This window comes from Littorina saxatilis, unplaced genomic scaffold (assembly GCF_037325665.1).
Source record: "Littorina saxatilis isolate snail1 unplaced genomic scaffold, US_GU_Lsax_2.0 scaffold_389, whole genome shotgun sequence".
NCBI lineage: Eukaryota > Metazoa > Mollusca > Gastropoda > Littorinimorpha > Littorinidae > Littorina > Littorina saxatilis.
Window position 1 is genome coordinate 61,182 of NW_027126640.1, and position 22,819 is coordinate 84,000.

The 22,819-nt window shown below is 41.5% G+C and overlaps 1 long non-coding RNA gene across 3 annotated transcripts in view; it reads left to right on the plus strand.

Moving 5' to 3' along the window:
- LOC138955136 (uncharacterized) overlaps positions 1–22,819 on the plus strand; it is an 83,780-nt gene that overhangs the window by 53,303 nt on the left and 7,658 nt on the right. For 2 of the 3 annotated variants that reach the window (XR_011452114.1, XR_011452113.1), the window contains exon 3: positions 6,945–8,987. This is a non-coding gene — a long non-coding RNA (uncharacterized lncRNA). Of the gene's footprint in view, positions 1–6,944; positions 8,988–22,819 lie in introns of those variants that run through there. The other variant, XR_011452115.1, reaches the window with a different exon arrangement.

A 22,819-nucleotide genomic window follows, 5' to 3' on the forward strand; every position in this document is an offset into this window, starting at 1 on the left:
CACCTGTCAGTTTTGTACAGTGTTCAATGAACAGGACCTGTAAATGAAGGTGTGTGCCGTTCTAGGTCGGAAAACTGGGTGCACACAGCTTCATGTCGTTGCAAGTAGTTCTCGAGCACCAATACGCCATTTGTACACCAATTTATTTTGGTTTAAACAAGTTTATTCAGTAAATTTCATTGGAACATTGCCGCATACATGAAATAAGGAACATGGAGCACAACAAGCTAGGCTTATGAGCGTACTCTTAAAAGCAAATTTCTTTTCGCACGCCCAAGTTATGCATTACCTATATATTTAGGCATGTGTTCTGCCCTTTCTAAACTGCCAACGCACAAAGGCGTGTTCTTCTTCACAAGTATCTTAACACGGGGCATGAGGAGCTCAGGTTCTCAAGCCCTGGACTTATGATCCATGGGTTTGGATCCGGGCCGTGACACAGGCCACCTTTTATTTGCAGACTCAGAAACGGTATCCATGTCCCAACCCTGTGTCACCTCTGTGGCACGTTGTAAAGGCCCCGGTCATTCTGAGTGCAGAAGTGCAGGTGGCTGATTACTTACACCTGAACACCCACACACCTCAGTAGCGCGAATCGCGTTGATGCTGGCTTTCCAATTCCGGGAGGGAGCGACCCGACTTTCCCATTAATAAGACATAAATTATAAGGTTATAGAAATGAAAAAAAGATGCTGGTTTGAAAAAATGGCTCGCCCCGACACTAGGTTTTGACCTCCCTTTGACCGTGAGGGTTTGGTACGGCCATTAAATTTGCAGTTTACAATAAATCCGCGGTGATCTTTAAGCGGAATCGAAGTTTCTTCTGCCCACAACGTCTGATAATGGCGGAGAACGAATCTAGAACTACATTAGATTTGTGGGTTTGGTTTTCGAACTCGGGATTGAAGCAGATTTAGACATTTTCTTTCCCACGAGATATGAATTATCTGGACCGAAATACAGTGCAGTAAAGACCAAAATACACATCCTTTAGTAAAGACACAAATACAACTCAATTAGCTGTGTGGGTGAAAACGGAACATGGAAATGCCAACAGGAGGTCAAGAGTTTAAGAGCTATCTCTTGAGCAAAAAACCGTGAGCAATAAGGCAACAGTATGTATTTTACCTTGCATATTCTCCTTCCCTACTTATACTATGTTTCTTTCCCAGTACATTATGCTGAAATATCAAGCTTGCGCTACCATGACATTTTTGATATTCATCCGATAGAAACAAGATTTTCACTTAAATCAACGATTTTCTGTAAATTTAAATCCCCGAACTGAGGTTTTATTTTAAGCTTGAGTAAGTCAAAATCAGCACTAAAAAGTAGGTGTCAACCCAAGCTTAGCTCACTGTTAGTAATTTCAGTTAAGCGGAGATTTTAGAAACACATATTTGATACGCAGTACGCTTACAGGGATAGGCTAAGATACTGATACATTTTACACTATATTTCTGTCACAACGTACTCCTACAGTCAAATACCAAACATGGGTTTGGGTTGTTCATTTTAATACTTCAGCATTAATTGTCATAGGGAGGGGCTGACATTTTCTTCCCACGGGTTTTTGTATTTCATTCAAAATTGGACGAGGTATTTAAAACCGCTGAAGGTTGAATTGGTACGATCTTGGACATCCGGGGACGATCTTGGGCAAAAGGGCGTATCTTCAATTAAACAAACAAGTTTCTATCTGAACGTAAACAGAAATATAAGAAACGTGTAGGTTTCGAAGTCAATCCAAAGTCAAGTTAAATCTTATTTTTATTTTGTATCTATCAATAAAATCCTTTTAGAAACTAAAAGATTGTTTTATTTCTTTATTGTTTCTTTTCTTTTCTTAGAAAATACGTATCGCTATTCGAAATGAGCATTCAGACATAGTGGCTATTTTGCAACACTTACTGACTTCAAATGTTTTAAGTTCCCACGTTTTCCTTCACAAAGCTGATGGCTGTATTATAAACAGCGCAGGACAATTCAGATGGCCATATGCGTTGACAAATCCAAGCACAGCTTGCATTTGAGGGGTACACGGGTCTCTTCCCACACATACTCCAAAACAATTTTGCAGAAGACCCAAACGTTCAACGTGCGTGGGATGGCGGTATGTCGACCGACCATAGATTACATTCAAAACATCGCCCACAGTTACAACTGCAAAAAGGGCAAGGCCGCCAGCTTGCGTCGTCTTTCATTCACAATATTCATCAAATTGTTCAGGGTGTCTGCCCTTTCATGTAACTCGTTGTGGCAGCTACTAGAGGTCTTTCCAGGCTTTTACATGAGCATCCTTCAACTTAACTCATTGTCTCTATCAGACCAGGTTTTGATATATATCCGCTCAGACTGTTAGCTTCAGTCGCTTCCTGTAACGTCCATCTATAACGCCTGCATTGCAGCGTGTTGATACACAGTTAGACTACTACACAGTTACCGGGTACTACAATTCTGAGTCACCTGCTGCAGCACAGTAGCTGGTCTCGGATAAAAAAACAACAACCTTGGTCAACATAGGTGGGGTAGAAGAAGCAAAATTCAACGGCTTGGTTACTTTCTGTGTAGAGAGGGAGGGGGGAGGGTTGTTAAATAAGGCCGGTACTGAAACCGATGTCATTATGCAAAATCAAATCGCCAATAAATGTCCAGAACATAGCTAGGCTCTTGAGTTTTGGTATGCGTGCAAATCAAAAGATGATCTCATTTTGTGTGAAATCTTACTCAGATTTGTGATAGCTGACGGAATGTTTCAAACAGAAAGGCATTCATGTATGTTGAAATTGCACGTAGGCTTAAAGACGAGCGTACAGCCATTGACAAATTCTACCGCAAATGGCATAGCGCAAGGCTGGGTTTTTCTTCCCACGTTATTTCATTCACTTCATTCACAAACGTGTTCCAGTCGACACCCTCGTGGGTCGTTGACACGCCAGCCCCCATTTTACGCGCTGTGTGAGTGGTATGTGTGTGTGTGCGAGAGATAGAAATCGTCACACAACTGCGCAGTTTCCTCTAATATCTCCAACAGCCTTCAGTAACTGAGAGTGTGTGTGGGTCGAGAGGGTTGCTAGCTCGCTCACAGCTGTCTGTTGCTCTTTGCGTGTCGGACATACATGTACAAACTTCTTGCTGTCATGTTGGATGGAAGTTCTGTTCTGTGCTACTGATTGTGTCTGCTTGCCAGTGTGACATCTTGATCAGATTTTGTTTTAAATCGTTTTATTTTTACCTGTGTTATTCTGATGTTTTACCTCTGCGACAAGTGTCTCGCTGCGATGGAACTGTGAGTTAATTTTTCGTCGTGAATTTGGATGGGGATTTTCAGTCGCAATGATAAGGACAGAAAAAAGAAACGAGAGAAAAACTACAACTTAAAGAAAGGAGAGAAACTAGAGAGGGGAAAAATAGAAAGAAGAGTGAAAAAAGAAGGCGAAAAAAAAGAAGGAATTATGATAATAAAAAAATACATATGTACAACTCAATTTTGGAACCCTGCAGTAAATTGTGTTTTTCCTTCTTCTTTTTTTGGGGAGTGTCGCAGCACAGTTACAATTACTTAATTCAAACAGATGGTGTCTGCTTGCGGTGAACTACTGCGTTTGAGTATGTTGCATCACTCATTAACTGGAAATCCTGATTTTTGCCGTGGGCTGATAAATTAAACAGTGTATTTTTTTTCAGCGGGTAGGGTTGGTGATCTTTGGTCAAATGCGCACTTCCACTGAAACCCGATAAGCCTTCCTGTATACGCGTACGGGGGTGCGACCTAAATATTTGACATTTCTGTAACGAATGGACGCACAAATGCGTCCTGCTTTTGCGATCCTTGAAACGCGGCAGATACCACACTGGTACAAACATATAGGACGGGTAGTGCAATGACTAAGGATTTTTCCTTCTCCTAGTCATGGGGTTAATTAAGTGCGTGAATAAAACTGGCGTTACCGTTTCAAACAGAAAATCATAGAGAAAAATTGAAGACATGTGAGCTGAGATTGTTTTGATTACTTACTATGATTTTGCTTGAAGCGTTTTCTGTGTTTTTTCAAAGTATGTTTTTCTTCTGTTGATTGAAATGTTTGCATTTCTTCTCCATGATGTTTGGGGGGCCTTTCGCAGACATTTCTCTGTTTATTCTTGAAAATGTTACCATACCGTTATTCCTTTGAAAATCCCAACGAGGAAGAGAATAGTTCAAAGCCCAATTCTTAAGGAACTTTTCCAAATTTGTCAGTCATGCAAGGCCAAATAAAAATATATGTTGGTTTAGGGTAACGTGACCAAAAATGATAGGGTCGGTAGGTCGCCTTTTTTATTATCACTCTTTTTTTAAAAATTTAGTCGATTTTAAAGGAGTTTATTTCCCTTCGTTTCGGTTTGGTTCGCAAAATGTGCCTATTTTTTTTAGAAATAAAAAAAGTTTAAGGGTCGGCAGGGAAAAATAGGGTCGGTCGGGTTACCCTAAACCAACATATATTTTTATTTCGCCGAACAAGAAATCACCATTTAGGGAACACCGTTAAAGGACATTTTACATGTAGGCTGTCTGTCATTTGCAAGATCCTGGACTCTTTTTTTTTTAAACGACACTGACGGACGGTAAATGTCCTCTGTCGTGTTTATTTCTTTCATGTTACACTTTGCACGCCGCTTGATGACGGATCCCAAGGGCCAATTATATTGTACATATAAAGTCGCGATATTAATATAACTGAATATCGTTTTGTTTAAAGCCAACGGGACATTTTGATTATGTGTAAAGCAGCGGGAAGCGTTCAAGTAGGGGTGAGGTGTAATTAGCCCCACGGTAACCCGGACTCGCACGTTACGTTCGGTTGACACCAATGTCACGGGTTGAATAAGGCCAAGGTTCGAGTGACATTTAGATTACCTGTTGATTTAAAACATAGATGCAGCGTTACGATTAACACAGATCCGTGTGTGGAGATAAGCTGGGACGAACACCCTGCGTGCACAGATGTTTCCTGAGTCGAGTTTGTGGTTCATAGAAATGCTGCAGTGGTGCAAGTGAACTTGTTAAGTGCGTCGGTCGTAGTTCAGGGGGAAAAGTTAAGGTCTACGTTGTGAGCCTTTTTCCGTTTAAACTCTGTATGTGTATGCGTGTGTGTGTGTGTGTGTGTGTGTGTGTGTGTGTGTGTGTGTGTGTGTGTGTATGTATGTGTATGTGTGTGTGTGTGTGTATGTGTGTGTATGTGTGTGTATGTGTATGTGTGTGTGCGTGTGTGTGTGTGTGTGTGTGTGTGTGTGTGTGTGTGTGTGTGTGTGTGTTTACTTTGGAACATATTCAAATCAGTCAATGAGTACGAGTATGAAACTTAGTTTGAAAAAAATGGTTTTCGAAAATCGGTGGTGACGCCCACGGGTATGTTCCATTTAAAGGATCCCAGACGACATAGAATCTGCGTTTTAGGCTACAGTCAAGCCTTTCTATCACGACTACACAAGAGAGTGACCAAAAGTGCTCGTTACAAAAAAAGGTTAATTATAAAAAAGAAAGAAAAAGAGAGAGAGAGAGAGAGAGAAAAAAACACGTTGGGGTTATGATCCTTTAGGGTGGTCGTATAGGGCAGATGGTCGTTATGGAGAGGTGGCCCCCAGAGCAGGTTCGACTGTACTTGCACGGACAGATTGAGACATGTATGTACGCAGTCTCCTGCGTGGGTGTATATATAAGTAGGGCACGTAAATCACAGATTTATAACTGATAGCGTTGTCATTTCCACATTTTGCCATCATTTCAACCCGCCTTCTCAGCCAACTTTTATTCACCAAAAATATTTGTAGTATAGTAATTACAACACCCACTGCCCGACAGCTAAGCAATCGCTGTACATTTGTAAAGCTCCCTTCGCAGCCAACACCTGTTACAGTCCAAGGTACATATAAAGTTTGCATCGGATATTACCATCTGTATGTCCCACGACATGTTTCAGAATTTGTTTTATATTATGCTCCCTCCCATTTGGATTCGATGTCAGTCACGTGTTGGCCCTACTTCGTCGGCGGTTGTTGCTCTGTGATTGCGAAAGAATCGGTGATATTTCATGATGGTTCTTCTCGTGGGTTGAGACAGAGACGGCCATGCACACACGTACCTATTCATCATCATATTAGTGTCGTTTTGCTCCAGTACTGCGAAGTCGGTAGGACACCTGATAAGAACTTGTGGAGAGCAGGCGCAGACATGTCTCGTGCGTGTGATTATTTGGCAAAACACTCCGGCATCACCTCAATTCGCGTTCGTATTTGAATACTGAACAATCGTTTTTTGAAATGTTTGAAGGGCTTTTTCATGATTTTGGTAGATTTTCTATGTCGCAGTATTCCTCAAATCGTGTTCATAGTTAGACACCGAAAGGTAGTTAATGGACATTTTTGGAGGGCTTTTACGTAACTTCGGTAGATTTTCTATGTTTTTAGACATTTGTGAAGGGCTCAGTTTACGTACTTTCGGTAGATTGTGTTTTATGTCGCAGGATTCATTAAAGCGTGTTCACAGTTTGATACTGAAACTTGATTTCTCTCGACATTTTTTGAAATTCTTTTGCGTCACTTCGATAGATTTTCTCATTCGCAGGATTTCTCAAATCGTGTTCACAGTTAATTTGATACTGAAACGTTATATTTTTTAAATGTTTATCGACATTAAGCTTTTGCGTAGATTTGGTAGATTTTTTTATGTCGCAGTATTCCTCTGACAGTTAGAATTGGAAACGCAGAATAACAAGTGGGTAAAATAGTGAGCAGAAAAAAATAGTGTGTCATGTTGTGTCGAAATCATCACACCCACAAAGCTGCTGTGCGAAAGAACGTTGTGTGCAGTGTGGCGTCGTGCCGAGTATAATAGCTGGAACAATCGTGAAAGATTGCAGTGTGGTGGATTCTGACATAGTGTGGGATTTTGTGTGTGATTTCAGAAGGATGGATCGAAGACTGTTCGCTCAGGGGATGCTGTAAGGACCTCTAGCGATGAACTTGTGAGAACTGAGAAGAGTGTGTACAGTGTTTGTGACCGTGTGGAGCGCTTACAAATGCAGGTAAATCTGTCTGTTTGTATTTCTGTTCGTGTCTTTTCGTTTCTCTGTCTATCTGTTTGTCTGTCTTTGTTTGTCTGTGTCTCTCTCTGTCTCTGTCTGTCTGTCTCTGTCTGTCTGTCTGTCTGTCTGTCCGTCTCTCTCTCTGTCTCTCTCTCTGTCTCTCTCTCTCTCTCTCTCTCTCTCTCTCTCTCTCTCTCTCTCTCTCTCTCTCTCTCTCTCTCGTCGGAAACGTTTGTTCAATGCACACATACGTGAATAAGTTGAACAAGTTGGCGGAGTCTAAAATAGAGGAAAAATATTCCCTTCCCAACATAATAAGAATATTTAAAAGAAGTATATAAAGAATTATAATAAAATGAAACTAAAGAAACAAAGAAAACAGAAATAAATCACCTGAAGCCCCCGGTTTTTTTTCCAAGATCGCATTGCTATCCACATACTTACACTACAACCTACATCACTGACTTCGTCACACGACATTTTTTTTATAGTTATATATTTTGTATTATACGTAAATAGGTCAAGCCAGATATGTCTATTTGTAGATCAACTGTATTCATTCTTTTCGGCTCCAGGTAATAAAAATCAGAAAATAGGTCAGAAAAAGATTGCAGTTTGTCGTTGACAAAAATAGAAAAGCGTAGGGTTCTGAGGAATGAAAAAAAATAGTGCACGTTAGTGTGTGTGCGTAGTCTTTTCTTTATTTGGTGTTTAACGTCGTTTTCAACCACGAAGGGTTATATCGCGACGGGTGTGCGTAGTCGAGGTTGCCGTGGCGTGATCGTATTGATCGCAAAAAGGCAGTGCGCGGAATTTCATTGACAAGACTCGTTGCGTGTGACCTGGTTTACTTCTGTCTCCCCACCGGTGCTCCTGTTTGATCGGACCCCCGGATACTTTGCTTCACGTTTCCTTTATTGTGTTTTTAAAGGTTTTGTTTTAAATGGGTGGTTTTTTTTTTAACCTTTTCTACTTTGTTAGGTAGTTCGTTTGTTATTTTCTCTTTTAACTAATGCTCACTTTAGGTCGGACACCCTGACATTTTGGTTCACGTTGCCATTAAATATTTCTGTCTATGCTACTACTCAGTTAGTTTACTTTTGTATTTGCACCGGTGCTTTCTTTTGGTCGGCCGCCCGGATACTTTGCGACACGATGTCATTTTAATCCTTCTATCTTTGCTTGTTTGTTTGTTGTTTGCGCTTGTCTTTCCTGCGGTGCTCCCTTTAGTTCGGACACCCGGATGCTTTGCAACACCTTGCATTTTAACCTTTCCGTCTTTGCTACTCAGTTAGTTAGTTAGTTAGTTGTTTGCTTTGGTCTTTCGATCGGTGCTCCCTTTAGGTCGAACACCCGGATACTTTGCTTCATGTCGCTCTTTAATCTTTCTGCCTTCGCTGCTCAGTTAGTTAGTTAGTTAGTAAGTTTAGTATTTGCACCGATGCTATCTTTTAGTCGGGACCCGGATACTTTGCTACACGGCGGTGGCATTCCAACCCTTCTATCTTTGTTAGTTGCTTATGGGCAGAATACACCTGCGCAGTTTCAGCGGCACAGACTCGTCGCGATATAACCTTCGTGGTTGAAAACGACGTTAAACACCAAATAAAGAATAAAGAAAGTAAAGCGGCACAGACGACGCTCTGCCTATTATTTATGCCGCGATGGGGATTATGACGAGTACTTGGCCTGTTTTCCTTAAATGCAACGTGTAGCGGGCTGGGATAATCTGCAGTGCGTCGTCGGTCCCGCTGAAGTTACATAGGTGAGCGGAGCCCCTTACACCTGTCTTCACCCCGGTGCTCCATTTAGGTCGGACACCCGGATACTTTGCTACGAGCACATTTGTGACTGCTGCTTTAAACGAAGTAGTGCCTGTGTGTTTTGCATAGAGCTTTCCCCCCGCTGCTTTTATTGTTTATTAATGCTTCTGTATGTTACATTGCTTGCTCCCCCCCCCCTTACTTATTGAATAAGTGAGTACATGTATGCCACGTGGAGATACTTATGGCAAGTAGTGTTTGCTTATATTACATCATTTATATTTGCAAATATTTGCATTTCATTCTCTTTTGATGTTGCTAAAAGTGCATTGTGGGGACGAAAATCCGGAACTGGGTCCGCTTGGTGCAATATGTGATAAAAGTCTCCATAACCAGAAAGAACAACAGCTGTTGTATCTGATGTGGCAAATAATACACTTATATATTAGTAGGCCGTGCTTTGAATGTGTGTATTCATGTAGATCTATTAGTCTAGTGTTATACATTTTTTGGGTCGCTTGTAAAAGTGCGTTTTTGCTGTTTTAGGCTTACTCTTTTGGCGAGAGATTTTAAATTTTATTCATATGTGTGGTATTTTGTGATAGGCTTTAGTAAGGACTGGGTGGCCGAGTGGTAAACGCACTTGCCTCGTAAGCGAGAGGTTGCGAGTTCGACCCTGGGTCAGGTCGTTAGCAATTTTCTCCCCCCTCTCCTAGGTGGTGGGTTCAAGTACTAGTCTTTCGGATGAGACAAAAAACCGAGGTCCCTTCGTGTACACTACATTGGGGTGTGCACGTTAAAGATCCCACGATTGACAAAAGGGTCTTTCCTGGCAAAATTGTATAGGCATAGATACCCGTGTGACTTGGAATAATAGGCCGTGAAAAGTAAATATTCGCCTTAATTGGCTTGAGATTTACTGGCCGATGTGAATGCGTGATATATTGAGTAAAAAATTCCATCTCACACGGCAGAAATTAATATGTAAAGTGCTTAGAGAAGCGCTTAGAGAACGTCAAGCGCTATATAAATCGCCTCATACATAGTAATTTTACACCCAGTTCATGTTATGTTACGTGAGTGGTATTATTACAAAAAAAGTTAAGAAGTATTTTAAAATATTGGTTTAATATGTTTTATTCGTTTTCACTGTGTGTACATATAGAATAATTTCGCGTAAAAACTATTACATTCAACGATAACAGGCATAATACTTATAAACACAAAGAATAATAAACATTGTAAACATTCTTCTTAGAAATAACACATTGAACGATAGAACACATAATGCCCATTTTGTGTTAGGGCAAGGATGTGTATAGTGGATAAATTGCATGATGTGTGCTATCGTTCAATGTGTTATTTTTATGAACACAAAGTATAAAAAACGTTGTAAAATATTCTTGTTTTACTATTTGCAAGTGGGTAATTTACTGCTACCTCTGAGTATATGTTGTGTGCAGCAATTGTGTCGCGCGCCACCTTACATTTGTTTACTTATGGGCATTGATTGTAATTAATGACACCGCCCTTCTTGTGAAAGAGATCATTATTCGCCGTCTCAGTTCTGTCCTGGTTTTATGTGGGATCAGAGCACGCTTCAACATAAACACATGCCCACAGTCTACAACCTGGTAGTTTCCTGTGAAAATTGACATACACTGACTTAGGTTGATAATTGATGTTCCTTTTCACAAATCCTTTCTTAGTGCCCCCAACGTCCCCTCCCCCCCTAGCACATACACACACACACACACACACACACACACACACGCACACACACGCACACACACACACACACACACACACACACACACGCACACACACGCACACACACACACACACCATCTTCTCCTTCCAAATTCCTTTTCTTTGACACTCTTCTACAGATATTCCCCCCCCCCCCTCTCCTGCATGTACATACACTTCAGTTCCGTTAGATTGTTTTCTTTGTTCAGTCACTCCTGGCCCTGCCTTCCATTCCACTGTCCAGTGTCACCTGCCTATGTCCAGCTGCAACTAAAAGTTGAAAACCCAAATCACTTCATCACTTTATGCTTTCTCCATTCCCACCCCGCACAACCACAACCCCCACCCACCTACCACCATCCGTTCCTGCCCCTTAACCTGAATTCTTGTACAGTGGAATCCCACTTTTAAGACTATAAACAATCTTAGAAAACAGGGTCTTAAAAAGGAGGGAGTCTTAAGCTGAGGGTCTTAAAAGGGGGGTTCATCTGGACCTTATCTCGCCATCATGTGCCCTTCAACCCAAACCCTGATCACCATTTCTGTACCATCTCCCACCACTGCCACCTTCGCATGTTCGTACCCTTTGGTTTCGTTAGTTCTTTTGATTGTTCAATCACTCCTGCCTCCATCTCTTCGCTTCGCGTGCCTAATGTTATTATGATCATAAACATCCTTCAACATAATGACCCCCCTCCACCCATCCACCATTTACATGTCTGTGCTTTTGCTTTGTTAAGTCACTTCTTCCTCGTCCTACAGTTTTATTCTTCTAAGTGTCGCCAGCATACATCCTTCCGGCTTCGACTGAAACCCAAAATCCCGATCCCCTTTCTTTGGCTGTGCGTAGCCCCCCCCCCCCCCCCTCTTCACCCCCCCACTCACACACATACACAAACACACCCTGTCAATTTGATTCGTCTATGTGTCACTATCATTAGACCTTCAACCTAACCCCTAATCACCATTGTCAATTATTTCACCACTCCCCCCCTCCCCCTGTCAATACCCTTGCTTTCATGTGCACAGTCACCCCCCCCACCCCGTCTCCTTACCGTTCCTTTTATTCAGTCGACAACCCCCCCCCCCCCCTCTTACCGTTCTTTTTATTCAGTCGACAACCCCCCCCCCCCCCCTCCCCTTACCGTTGCTTTTTTTCCAGTCGACCACCCACCACCATTAACTTACTTTCTCTTTGTTCAGTGCAACCCGAAACCTTACTTCCACCGCTTTGTTTAGTCGCCACCCCCCCCCCCCCCTCCTCTATTGGTTCGATCCTACCTGCTAGCGACATCATCATACATTCTTCAACCAAAACCCTAATCACCATTCCCTCCTTCCCTTCCCCTCCCCTCCCATCGCGCCCCCCCCCCCCCCCCTCAAAGTGTACCCGTCAGGTCACGACAATCCCAGCTCACAGCTTATTCCGACCTGCACCTCAACTTGTTTTTCTCTGCAAAGCCATCGCACAGGCCGCCACCCGCACCCTCTCTGCGCATGCGCCATTGGACGCCATATTGCGCGCCAGAACTGAGGCTGCCCGGAGCGAAGCGGCGTCTTTCGGGTACCTGGACTGACAAAGAACAGAAGACTTCGCATCATAGTCACGACGGAGAGGGTTTTGGTTCAGAAAGGGGTCCTTGGAGATGCCCTGTTTGAGATGATTGCAATACGGCGACCTGCCTTTTTACTGTGTGTATGGTATTTGTCCGTCTGATATTGTGTTAATTTGTCCTATGCCGTCACTCAGAAATGAACGGGATGCAGATGGTCAGTTTTGGTTCGTTAAGCAGTCATTGAATGGCTGGTTTAACTTTTGCACAAAATCAGGCGAGGTTCGTGCGAATTGTTGCTCCAGGGGCACTTATTGTGTTGTTTATATCTCTCCAGAGTTGTTTTTGAATATGCAAATACGATTTTACATGTATTTCCGGCAGTGAATTTATGTTAAACCGTCGCGAAAGAAAAACTCAGTGAGAAAATGCCGTATAGTTTTGCACAAAATCGGCCGAGGTGTGTGTGATTTTTGTATTAGGCGTTGGTAATGTTGTTTCTTTTGTCTTGCTGATTTGCCTTGTGAATATGCAAATGCCTACCCCCCGCCGGTTAGGGGGAAGAATTTACCCGATGCTCCCCAGCATGTCGTAAGAGGCGACTAACGGATTCTGTTTCTCCTTTTACCTTTGTTAAGTGTTTCTTGTATAGAATATAGTTAATTTTTGTCAACTGATTTTAGTCAAGCAGTATGTAAGAAATGTTAAGTCCTTTGTACTGGAAACTTGCATTCTCCCAGTAAGGTCATATATTGTACTACGTTGCAAGCCCCTGGAGCAATTTTTTTTATTAGTGCTTTTGTGAACAAGAAACAATTAACAAGTGGCTCTATCCCATCTCCCCCCCCCTTTCCCCGTCGCGATATAACCTTCATGGTTGAAAATGACGTTAAACACCAAATAAAGTAAAGTAAATGCAAATGCCAATTTTCTATGCGTTTATGCCATTTGATTTATGTTAAAGCGGTCGCCAAAGAAAAACTCAACGAGAAAATGGCTTCTATTTTTGCGCAAAATCAGCTGAGGTTCGTGTGATTTTTTGTTAAGACGTTGGGTGGTTTTCTTTTACTGGATTTGTTTGTGAATATTCAAATGCTATTTTACGTGCGTTTCTTGCAGTGGATTTTAATTTACGTTTACAATAAGGAAGACTCGAGCCTGTTTTCACTGTTGCCGTGCATAGTCGCAAATCTTGAAGGACCTTAACAACTGTTGAATATAGTGAGTGAGCGAGTAACAACTGTTGATCTTACTGGTGGTCCTAGATAGCCATACCGGATGAAGAAACATTAACAAAGCAATAACCATCTTAAAATATCAGTTGTGTCCGCATTGCATTGCACATCTTGTTTGCTTGCAGTTTAAAGCACAGTTTTGCGATTCGGTTGGTTTGAATGTGCAATGGACCGAAAGCTGTTTTATTTGGCGCTTGACCGCTTTTTAGTTTAAGTTATGTAAACCTCAGAATGTGTTTTTTGTTATTGTATCTTCGACAGAAATAATTCATCACGTCTCGAAGACCTTTTTAGATCGAAGCGCAAACGTAACTATTGTGTGTTGTTTTTATTTTATTTCTTTATAATATATGCGATTTATTTTGAATATATTTTGTCCGTTAAATATTCATTTCAAAATCTTCATTCTGTGTAAATATTATTGGTCATCATTTGAAAATGTGCATTGGGTTTTTATTAGGATATTGAATCAGTCTCTGTTTTTAAGAATTAGAAGAGATTGAATCAGTCTCGCCACCCCAAAATATCAGTTGTATATGTATTTTAAGAATCAGCACCATACGTTTATAAATTATGTTGTTGTTGAATCCTACTTGTTAATTATGTAATGTACAAATAGATGATTGAAAAAAACAACCATTGTTTAAATCATCCTCAGGATTTAACTTTGGGTCGTTTTGTACGCGTTGTATACCCAAGTCTTGGCCTCAGTGGCAAACATTTTCTTACATTATTATTAAGCAGGAAAAATCAGATATCGATAGAACATTCTTCAGTTAAATTAATAAATCTACACGTTCAAAAGATGCTGTGCGTCTATGCTGAAAGAGTGTTCTACATATTAATTGTGCTTTTCCCTTTGTTTGCCGTCCTTTTCTGACAACATTTGGCATACTTCAGGTTTGCATTCAGACCAGATTCCTGAGTTATTTTTAATATTTGTTAATATTTGTTTTAAGAATTATGCGTTCATTTGGCAAAACAACGCACACAAAACACACACAACAGCTGTCGGAAGGTTTGTGTAAGACCAACGAGCTACTCCCGTGTCCAGAAGGCCAAAGCGTCAAATTGTACACCAAAAAATATTGCTATAAATAACTGAAATGATTGAGTATCTTGATTTAGTCCGCCGTCATGCTCACAACTGTTATGATCACTAGGATTGCTTAAAATAAGCACTATGCTTGAGCGAGAAATCCTAAATGCCATATATTGTTTTTGTCCTGATAAAAATTGAATACAGTCTTATATGAACCAAAAAATAGCTTATTTTTTTAATGATGACCTCAAAACGAGCGTAACATTTTAACTTAATGCATATATACGGTAACAAATGCCTGGACATATTTATAAGTCAATTTACCGAGCTAGTAGGTTACGTTAGCATCTTCGCAAACAAATGCCTGGACATGGATGTTTTTTTGGTTTTTTTAACTCATCTTAATTGAAAAAGGTTAGGGTGTATATTGGGATCTCAAAACGAATGCGATTTATCTCCGCAAGTAGTTGCCTGGACTTGTTTTGAACGCATTTGAACGGAAGCTCCAGCAGCCAAATTGGTGTGAATTATATTATGACCTCAACGTGGGGCGGGGATGTAGCTCAGTCGCCGGGTAGCGCGCTGGATTTGTATCCAGTTGGCCGCTGTCAGCGTGTGTTCGTCCCCACGTTCGGCGAGAGATTTATTTCTCAGAGTCAACTTTGTGTGCAGACTCTCCTCGGTGTCCGAACACCCCCGTGTGTACACGCAAGCACAAGACCAAGTGCGCACGAAAAAGATCCTGTAATCCATGTCAGATCTCAACGTCAAAGTCTGTCCGATACCGAGTTGCAAGGTCTGCAAGGCTGAATGTCAGGGATAAATGCTTGCCTTCTACAGTGTATGACTAACCATTATGGCACTCTGCCCCCACACCCCTATCATAGTCTCTCCCCTCCTCCCACCTCTCCTCCTAGCGATTGCTCATCCTCTTCACATCTTGTTTGCCACTCTTCGGATTATGTTCCATCCAGGTACTGTTCTGGAATGCCCTTGAAACCGTATTTCGTGGGCTTTTTTTAGAAGATCTTGTTCTTGTGTTAGCAGCTCAAGGTGGTTTACATTCTTGTTGTTAATATGCTTGTGTGCGTTTTGGTTATACCGTTAAGATGATCAGATTCTTTTTATTGGAACTGTTTAGGTGATTGTGTTGTACATGATGTTGATGGTTACATGCGCTGTTGACATGTTGGTTGTTAGTTATGTTGCTGATATGTGCGGCTTTAGTTTCGGTTACTGTTTATTGTTGTTGTTGATTGTAAAGTATGGTGATTTTTTCTTTGTAGTCCTGCTGTAAGTTGTGATTGAGGTTGCTGACACACTCACGTATATGCTACATAATAGCCTTTAAAATTAATGATTTATGTTGGAAAAAGTATTCCAAGACCTTAATATTTAAATCAGTCGCCGTCATCATGATCCTTTTAATAACCATCGTCATCATAATCAACAACAACGACAACAACGATAGCTGCACTCGCTTTTCTTCGTGCAATCAAGGTCATTGCGTGGAGGTCACAGAGGACGTTCTGCACAGTGTTGAAAAGCGAAATTTGAATTTGAAATCGAATCGGACTTGTTGCAGTCTGCACCACATGACTGCCTAGTCAGCAGAAACTGCTATCCTTGTTTTCTTTCTCTGCCTCCCTCACCGCCCCTCCCCTGTGCCCACAAGTTGCTATTTCCTGTATAATGTTCAATGTGATGTCATAGTGATGGCGGCCTAAATACAAATATATACACTGTGACATTCCTGCCCACTTGGGCCTATCCCATCAGGACTATTTTCTGAATGATGGTGACCTCGTAAACAACCCCCTTCCTTCTCCCTCATCCAGTGTATCCTCTTCTCTCTCTCTCTCTCTCTGTCTCTCTCTCTCTCTCTGTCTCTGTCTCTCTGTCTCTGTCTCTCTGTCTCTGTCTCTCTCTCTCTCTCTCTCTCTCTCTCTCTCTCTCTCTGTGAACTTGTCGAAGGGTCTTGTCGAGACCTCCCAAAGCCTCTCTCTTTCTCTCGACCTCCCAAAGTTTCTCTCTCTCTCGACCTCCCAAAGTTTCTCTCTCTCTCTCTCTCTCTCTCTCTCTCTCTCTCTCTCTCTCTCTCTCTCTCTCTCTCCATGCCCAAGCTCTCCCTGTCCCGATATCACATTTTTGCGGTTTGCGACCGACGCACCCATTGAGCGCTCCCATTGGCCAATAGCCTATATCACACCCCTGAATCAGAGCCTGCCGGGATACATGGACAGCTGGGAGGACCAATCCCCTTTCGTCTTACATTCTGCTGCACGCTCGAACAAAGAAACGAGCGTCCACCAAGGGAGAGGGCGAGCTGTGATTGGTTGCTTTCGGGAGTAGAGAGGGATGGGAACGGTGGATTGAGGGACAGAGGAAGCAGAAGAAGAGGGGGGTGGGGTGGGGGTGGAGGGTGTCCTTCCCGCCTAAGAGCCCCCCAATAAGGACTGAAGGTACACATCTATCGGAATTGCTTTATGAACAGAGGGACTGGCTTCATCCCCTCTCATCCTCAGATGCTGATGGCCACTGCAGCGCTCGTTGGAGGGGCCAGCCAGTTCGATGAAGATCCACTAAGGACAAGTTTTAGTCGTCTGCCTGCATGGGCAAAAAAGGCTCAAACGAACACAAGAATGGTACATTCTACGCCAGTTCTGAAATCCGGAGTAAACTGAAGGCAACGATAACGTTCTTTAACGTTATGAAAGACAAGGAACGTGTTTCAACAGTTCGTGGGCTCGAATGGACACTGGAAGATAAATACCTCGCCAGTTCTAAAACGTGAAGTGAAACCCCGGCAGTGATAATGTTCTATACCGTCAGGAAGGATGACTTACGGTGATTCAAGTGAACGAAGTTTCTCGAGGAACTCGAACGGACACTGGAATAATCTAGTCAACGCAGTTCCAACATTCGAAGAGAGTCAGTTGTAACGTTCTTTAACGATTGGACAAATGAAAAAAATGAAAAAAAGAAACTTCCTCAGGAACTCGAACAGACACTGGAATGGTGTATTCAACGCTGTTCTGAAATTCGGAGAAAGTCAGTTGTAACGTTCTTTAACGTTTGGACAAAATGAAGAAGGGTCAAAGTGGCTTCAGGTGTGTTCGTGAAGATTCGAATGTTCACGCACACAGGGGAAGTACATTGTATTTCATATTCATTTTTTTTATTTGAAAAATATGTGACATCTTTTTATGACCTGCCTTTATACAAGACCACGCAGTCTATTTCGCTGTTGTGAAAAGTTAAAATATGTATATGATCAGCGTTTATTGCAAAACGTCTCTATCGTTGTCATCGTACTATAGTTACCTCCATTTTCATTAGTATTTCCGTGACTTCTGTCTTTGATTTTGTCACATTGACTGCAACCCTTCCTTTATAACTTGAGTTTTTCTCCACCCAGGAAAACGAATGGCGCATAAAATAATTACGCTGTGAGAATGACATAATGCGGTAATGAATATTCATGGTTGTTGTTGTGATAGCGTTCTAAGTGTGAAATACTGACTGCGTAAGGACTGAAGGTACACATCTATCGGAATTGCTTTATGAATAGAGGGACTGGCTTTATTTTGTTTTGTTCTTAGTTTTTTCCTCCCAAAGACTTCCAAAGGAACTTGATTTTTGTTTGTATGCGATAACGTTGGATTATGCACTTTAAAGGAATTTTGATTTGTTTCTTTGTGCTTTTTTCTGCAATTTTATTTTAAGTCAACATTTTGTGTGTGTGATTTTGCTGTATTTGTGTGTGTTGTTTTTCATTCATTTCGTTCAGTCGAGTGTGTGTTTTTACCCCCGTTTTTTCTCTAGTTAATGTCCCTGTTTTTACTATCATGTTTGCAGTTGTGTCGTTCGTGGGTGTGAAAATATTAATACACCACGCGTACAAATATGGCTTAAACGTTGCAACAGGACCATAGTACTTTATCATGACCACTCCTGCAAGCCCGTTGGAGGCCACGAATGTTGAGGGCGTGTTTGTAATCTCATCGGTATGTGCTCTTTGCGGGCAAAGACGGGCGAAAGAATGTGCAAAGAGAGATTGGTATTTCAGTTTTCAGCCGGTAATTATACTGAAAAGTTGTGCTTTACAGTATCAGGGACAAGGAAGAAACAATTCAACCCACATTATTTACCAGCGTTACTCTGATGCTCTTTTTCTCAAATCATAGCCAAGTAATTGAACAGCTACCTAAACCATTGTGCTCAGTTCAGTAAAATGCCTTGAAAGTGTTGTTAACATTTGTCATTTTTGTTTCCACGCCATACTGTGGTGTTTCAGTATTGTAAATGAGCACATATGATTGGAAACATGTTAACATCCATGAAAATATTCCTGTTCTCGGTTGTACTAATCATGAAAACTGTTGTGCAGCGTCAAAGAGAATGCACTCTTCGCAGTATAGGGAAGTATGGTCACATCTGTTAACCACGACCCATTGCCGACAACGCATTTCCCGGATGTTGAGAAGATTTGTACTAATTATGATAAATTTCCTGTTCTCGGTTGTACTAATCATGGAAACTGCTGTGCAGCGTCAAAGAGAATGCACTCTTCACAGTATAGGGAAGTATGGTCACATCTGTAAACCACGACCCATTGCCGACAACGCATTTCCCGGATGTTGAGAAGATTTGTCATATGATACATTGTCAAACATTTGTTCACATTTCTAACCAGGATAAGCCTAGTGACCCACTTTGAGACCCCCAACCCTACGGCCAATGAGGTGCATCGGAAAAAGGCAACAGAAAGATAATTATCATGTAGAGCGAGTTAATTAGTCAGTCGGCTTCCTCTTTAGTTAACGAGTAAAATTTAGAATTAAAAACATTAAATGGTACATTAATAATCCTGGTGATGATTTATTTGAACATTCGCTAATAACGCACGGTTATAACTCACATGATAGATCGTTCGTCTGTAAATAACCTATTTATCTTAAAATGCTAACCACGCAACGCGAATCCTTTCTAATCCTACGTTGACAAAACTCGTGGTTTGATAGTGACAAAGAGGAATTTTACAAATCATGGATAATAATTTATTTGTTATCAAATTTGTAAAAAAAATAAAATAAAATAAAAAAAACCACAGGCCTGTGTAAAACACCCCGCTCGTCTATAATTGAAATTCTCAGCCCGAGAATGGTAGCTCCCTTATTACCGATGACGACCAAATTCAGTTACCCTTACGGACGAGGTGAAATGCAAATAACTGACAATTACTTCTGATTTTAAGAACAAATACGTGTCTGTTTATAACTCTGTCCGAATTAGCCAGCTAATTTTCTTATTTTTCTTATGCGTTCGTGAGCTGCAATTCCCATATGCTCTCGCGTTTTGTTGTTTTTCACACGAGTGTATAGGCTTTTACATCTTTGGCCTTTTCTCTCACGCCATTTAGGCAGCCATACTCCGGTTTGGGGGTGGCCGGCTAATCTGATCCTGTGCAGAGCGCTATTTAGAGATCAAAATTGAGAGATTTGAGGATGAAAGTCGTTTGTTCATTTCAATGCTTGTTATTCTCTCGGGTGCCAGGAGAAAGGTTCCGTATAACTCTCACTTACTCCATTACACATGTCGGTATGCATTTGGAGCGCTTACTTCCCTTTGGTTATCTGATCTTGTGTAGTTATTCTTACGACTTGCACAGTGTTACAGCTTGCAATACACGTATTACGGCCACGAGAATAGTGAAAAACCCTACAAGGTGTGGCGCCCGCGTTCGGTCAACTCCAAGGACTAAAATAGCAGCTGGCACTTACAATGAGCACGGACAAAGACGCGGCAACGGACACTCCCTTGTAACCCCAGCTGCCTTGCCCTGTAAGTTTTTGAAGAGGGAACGGTCACTTTGTTTGGAGGGGTCGAAGGAATGTGTCCACAAAGACTCCATGCGTTGCCGGTGGTACGTGGGTGAAATCTTTTTCTGAGAGTTTTTGAGGTGCAGCGCTGTTTTGTGTGTCTGAAGTTTGGTGGTGTGTGTGGATTCAGTTCTAAAAGGCGGGGTATTCAGTAAAAGAATAACAGAATTCAATGAGTTTTGAAGAGGAATATTATATATATGTTACAAAAAGTATAGATTGAAAGCGATATTTGTGTTATGTCAGTCTGTGACTGCTTTTGGAAATAGTTGTGGTGCAGTGCTTTTTATTGTTGTTTTATTTAAGTCGTCTTTCCACTAAAATTTAAAACGGAAGAAATTCATTTAGACTTAAGACGATTGGATTTTTGTGAATTACTGGGAAAGCAACAAATGGATATTGACTGTTGCATTTGACTCTATGTCCTGCACGTAATTATGAGTCACTGACAGGAAGGTCATTGCCCTGTAAGTTTTTGAAGAGGGAACGGTCACTTTGTTTGGAGGGGTCGAAGGAATGTGTCCACAAAGACTCCATGCGTTGCCGGTGGTACGTGGGTGAAATCTTTTTCTGAGAGTTTTTGAGGTGCAGCGCTGTTTCGTGTGTCTGAAGTTTGGTGGTGTGTGTGGATTCAGTTTTAAAAGGCGGGGTATTCGGTAAAAGAATAACAGAATTCAATGAGTTTTGAAGAGGAATATATATATATATATGTTACAAAAAGTATAGATTGAAAGCGATATTTGTGTTATGTCAGTCTGTGACTGCTTTTGGAAATAGCTGTGGTGCAGTGCTTTTTATTGTTGTTTTATTTAAGTCGTTGTCTTTCCACTAAAATTTAAAACGGAAGAAATTCATTTAGACTTAAGACGATTGGATTTTTGTGAATTACTGGGAAAGCAACAAATGGATATTGACTGTTGCATTTGACTCTATGTCCTGCACGTAATTATGAGTCACTGACAGGAAGGTCATTGCCCTGTAAGTTTTTGAAGAGGGAACGGTCACTTTGTTTGGAGGGGTCGAAGGAATGTGGCCACAAAGACTCCATGCATTGCCGGTGGTACGTGGGTGAAATCTTTTTCTGAGAGTTTTTGAGGTGCAGCGCTGTTTTGTGTGTCTGAAGTTTGGTGGTGTGTGTGGATTCAGTTCTAAAAGGCGGGGTATTCAGTAAAAGAATAACAGAATTCAATGAGTTTTGAAGAGGAATATTATATATATGTTACAAAAAGTATAGATTGAAAGCGATATTTGTGTTATGTCAGTCTGTGACTGCTTTTGGAAATAGTTGTGGTGCAGTGCTTTTTATTGTTGTTTTATTTAAGTCGTTGTCTTTCCACTAAAATTTAAAACGGAAGAAATTCATTTAAGACGATTGGATTTTTGTGAATTACTGGGAAAGCAACAAATGGATATTGACTGTTGCATTTGACTCTATGTACTGCACGTAATTATGATTCACTAACAGGAAGGTCATTACCGTGCTTCAACTTAAATTAATGTGGACAAATCAGCGCTGATTTTCAAGATACGTGACAGCCTTGAGGAACGTGTGAATTACTGGAACATTAACAAAAGGCTTGACTTTGACCATCGTGGTTGACTTCGTGTTTGTAGGATTGCTTGGACATGTCATGGTTTCTTCTTCTTCTTCGGTCATGGGCTGAAATTCCCACGTTTTTACGTATATGACCGTTCTTACTCCGCCATTCAGGCAGCCATACGCCGCTTTCGGGGGAAGCATGCTGGGTATTTTCGTGTTTATACAATCCACCGAACTCTGACATGGATTACAGGATCTTTTCCGTGCGCATTTGGTCTTGTGCTTGCGTGTACACACGAAAGGGGATAAGGCACTAGCAGTTCTGCACATAAGTTGACCTGGGAGATCGAAAAAATCTCCACCCTTAACCCACCAGGCGGCCGCCACCGGGATTTGAACTGGCAACCTTCCGATTAGGAGGCCGATGTCTTATCCACTAGGCCACAGCGCCCGTCTATGTCATGGTTTGATTCCAAAGTCATGACTTGATTCCAAACCTTCTTCAACTTATCTGTGTTAACTTAGCTGTATCTTGGAATGGAATGAAGTAAAGGTAAGATATTAAGCGTCGCACGTCATTTTGTGTCTTTATTCATCTTCTCCAACTTCAGTGAACCTCCTCAAGACCGACAAGGAAAACGACACGACCCACCAGAGGAATAAACACGCCCGTGTACACATCTTTCTGTTACGAGTACACGACACTTACTCGATGTATATATAGTACAGTCGAACCTGCCCTTTAGACCACCTGTTCAGAAAGACCACCTGCCCATTAAGACCACCCCAAAGGATACCCGACGGTTTTTACGACTATATAAATCACCTGTCTAAAGAGACCACCTGTCTAAAGAGACCACCTGTCTAAAGAGATCACTTTTGCTCAGTTCCTTGATGTGTGGTCTCTTTAGAAAGGTTCGACTGTAGTACACTTCTTTGTGTCAAACGGACGAGGGTTTTCCCGGATGGAGTAAAGTTGACTGATGTTTCA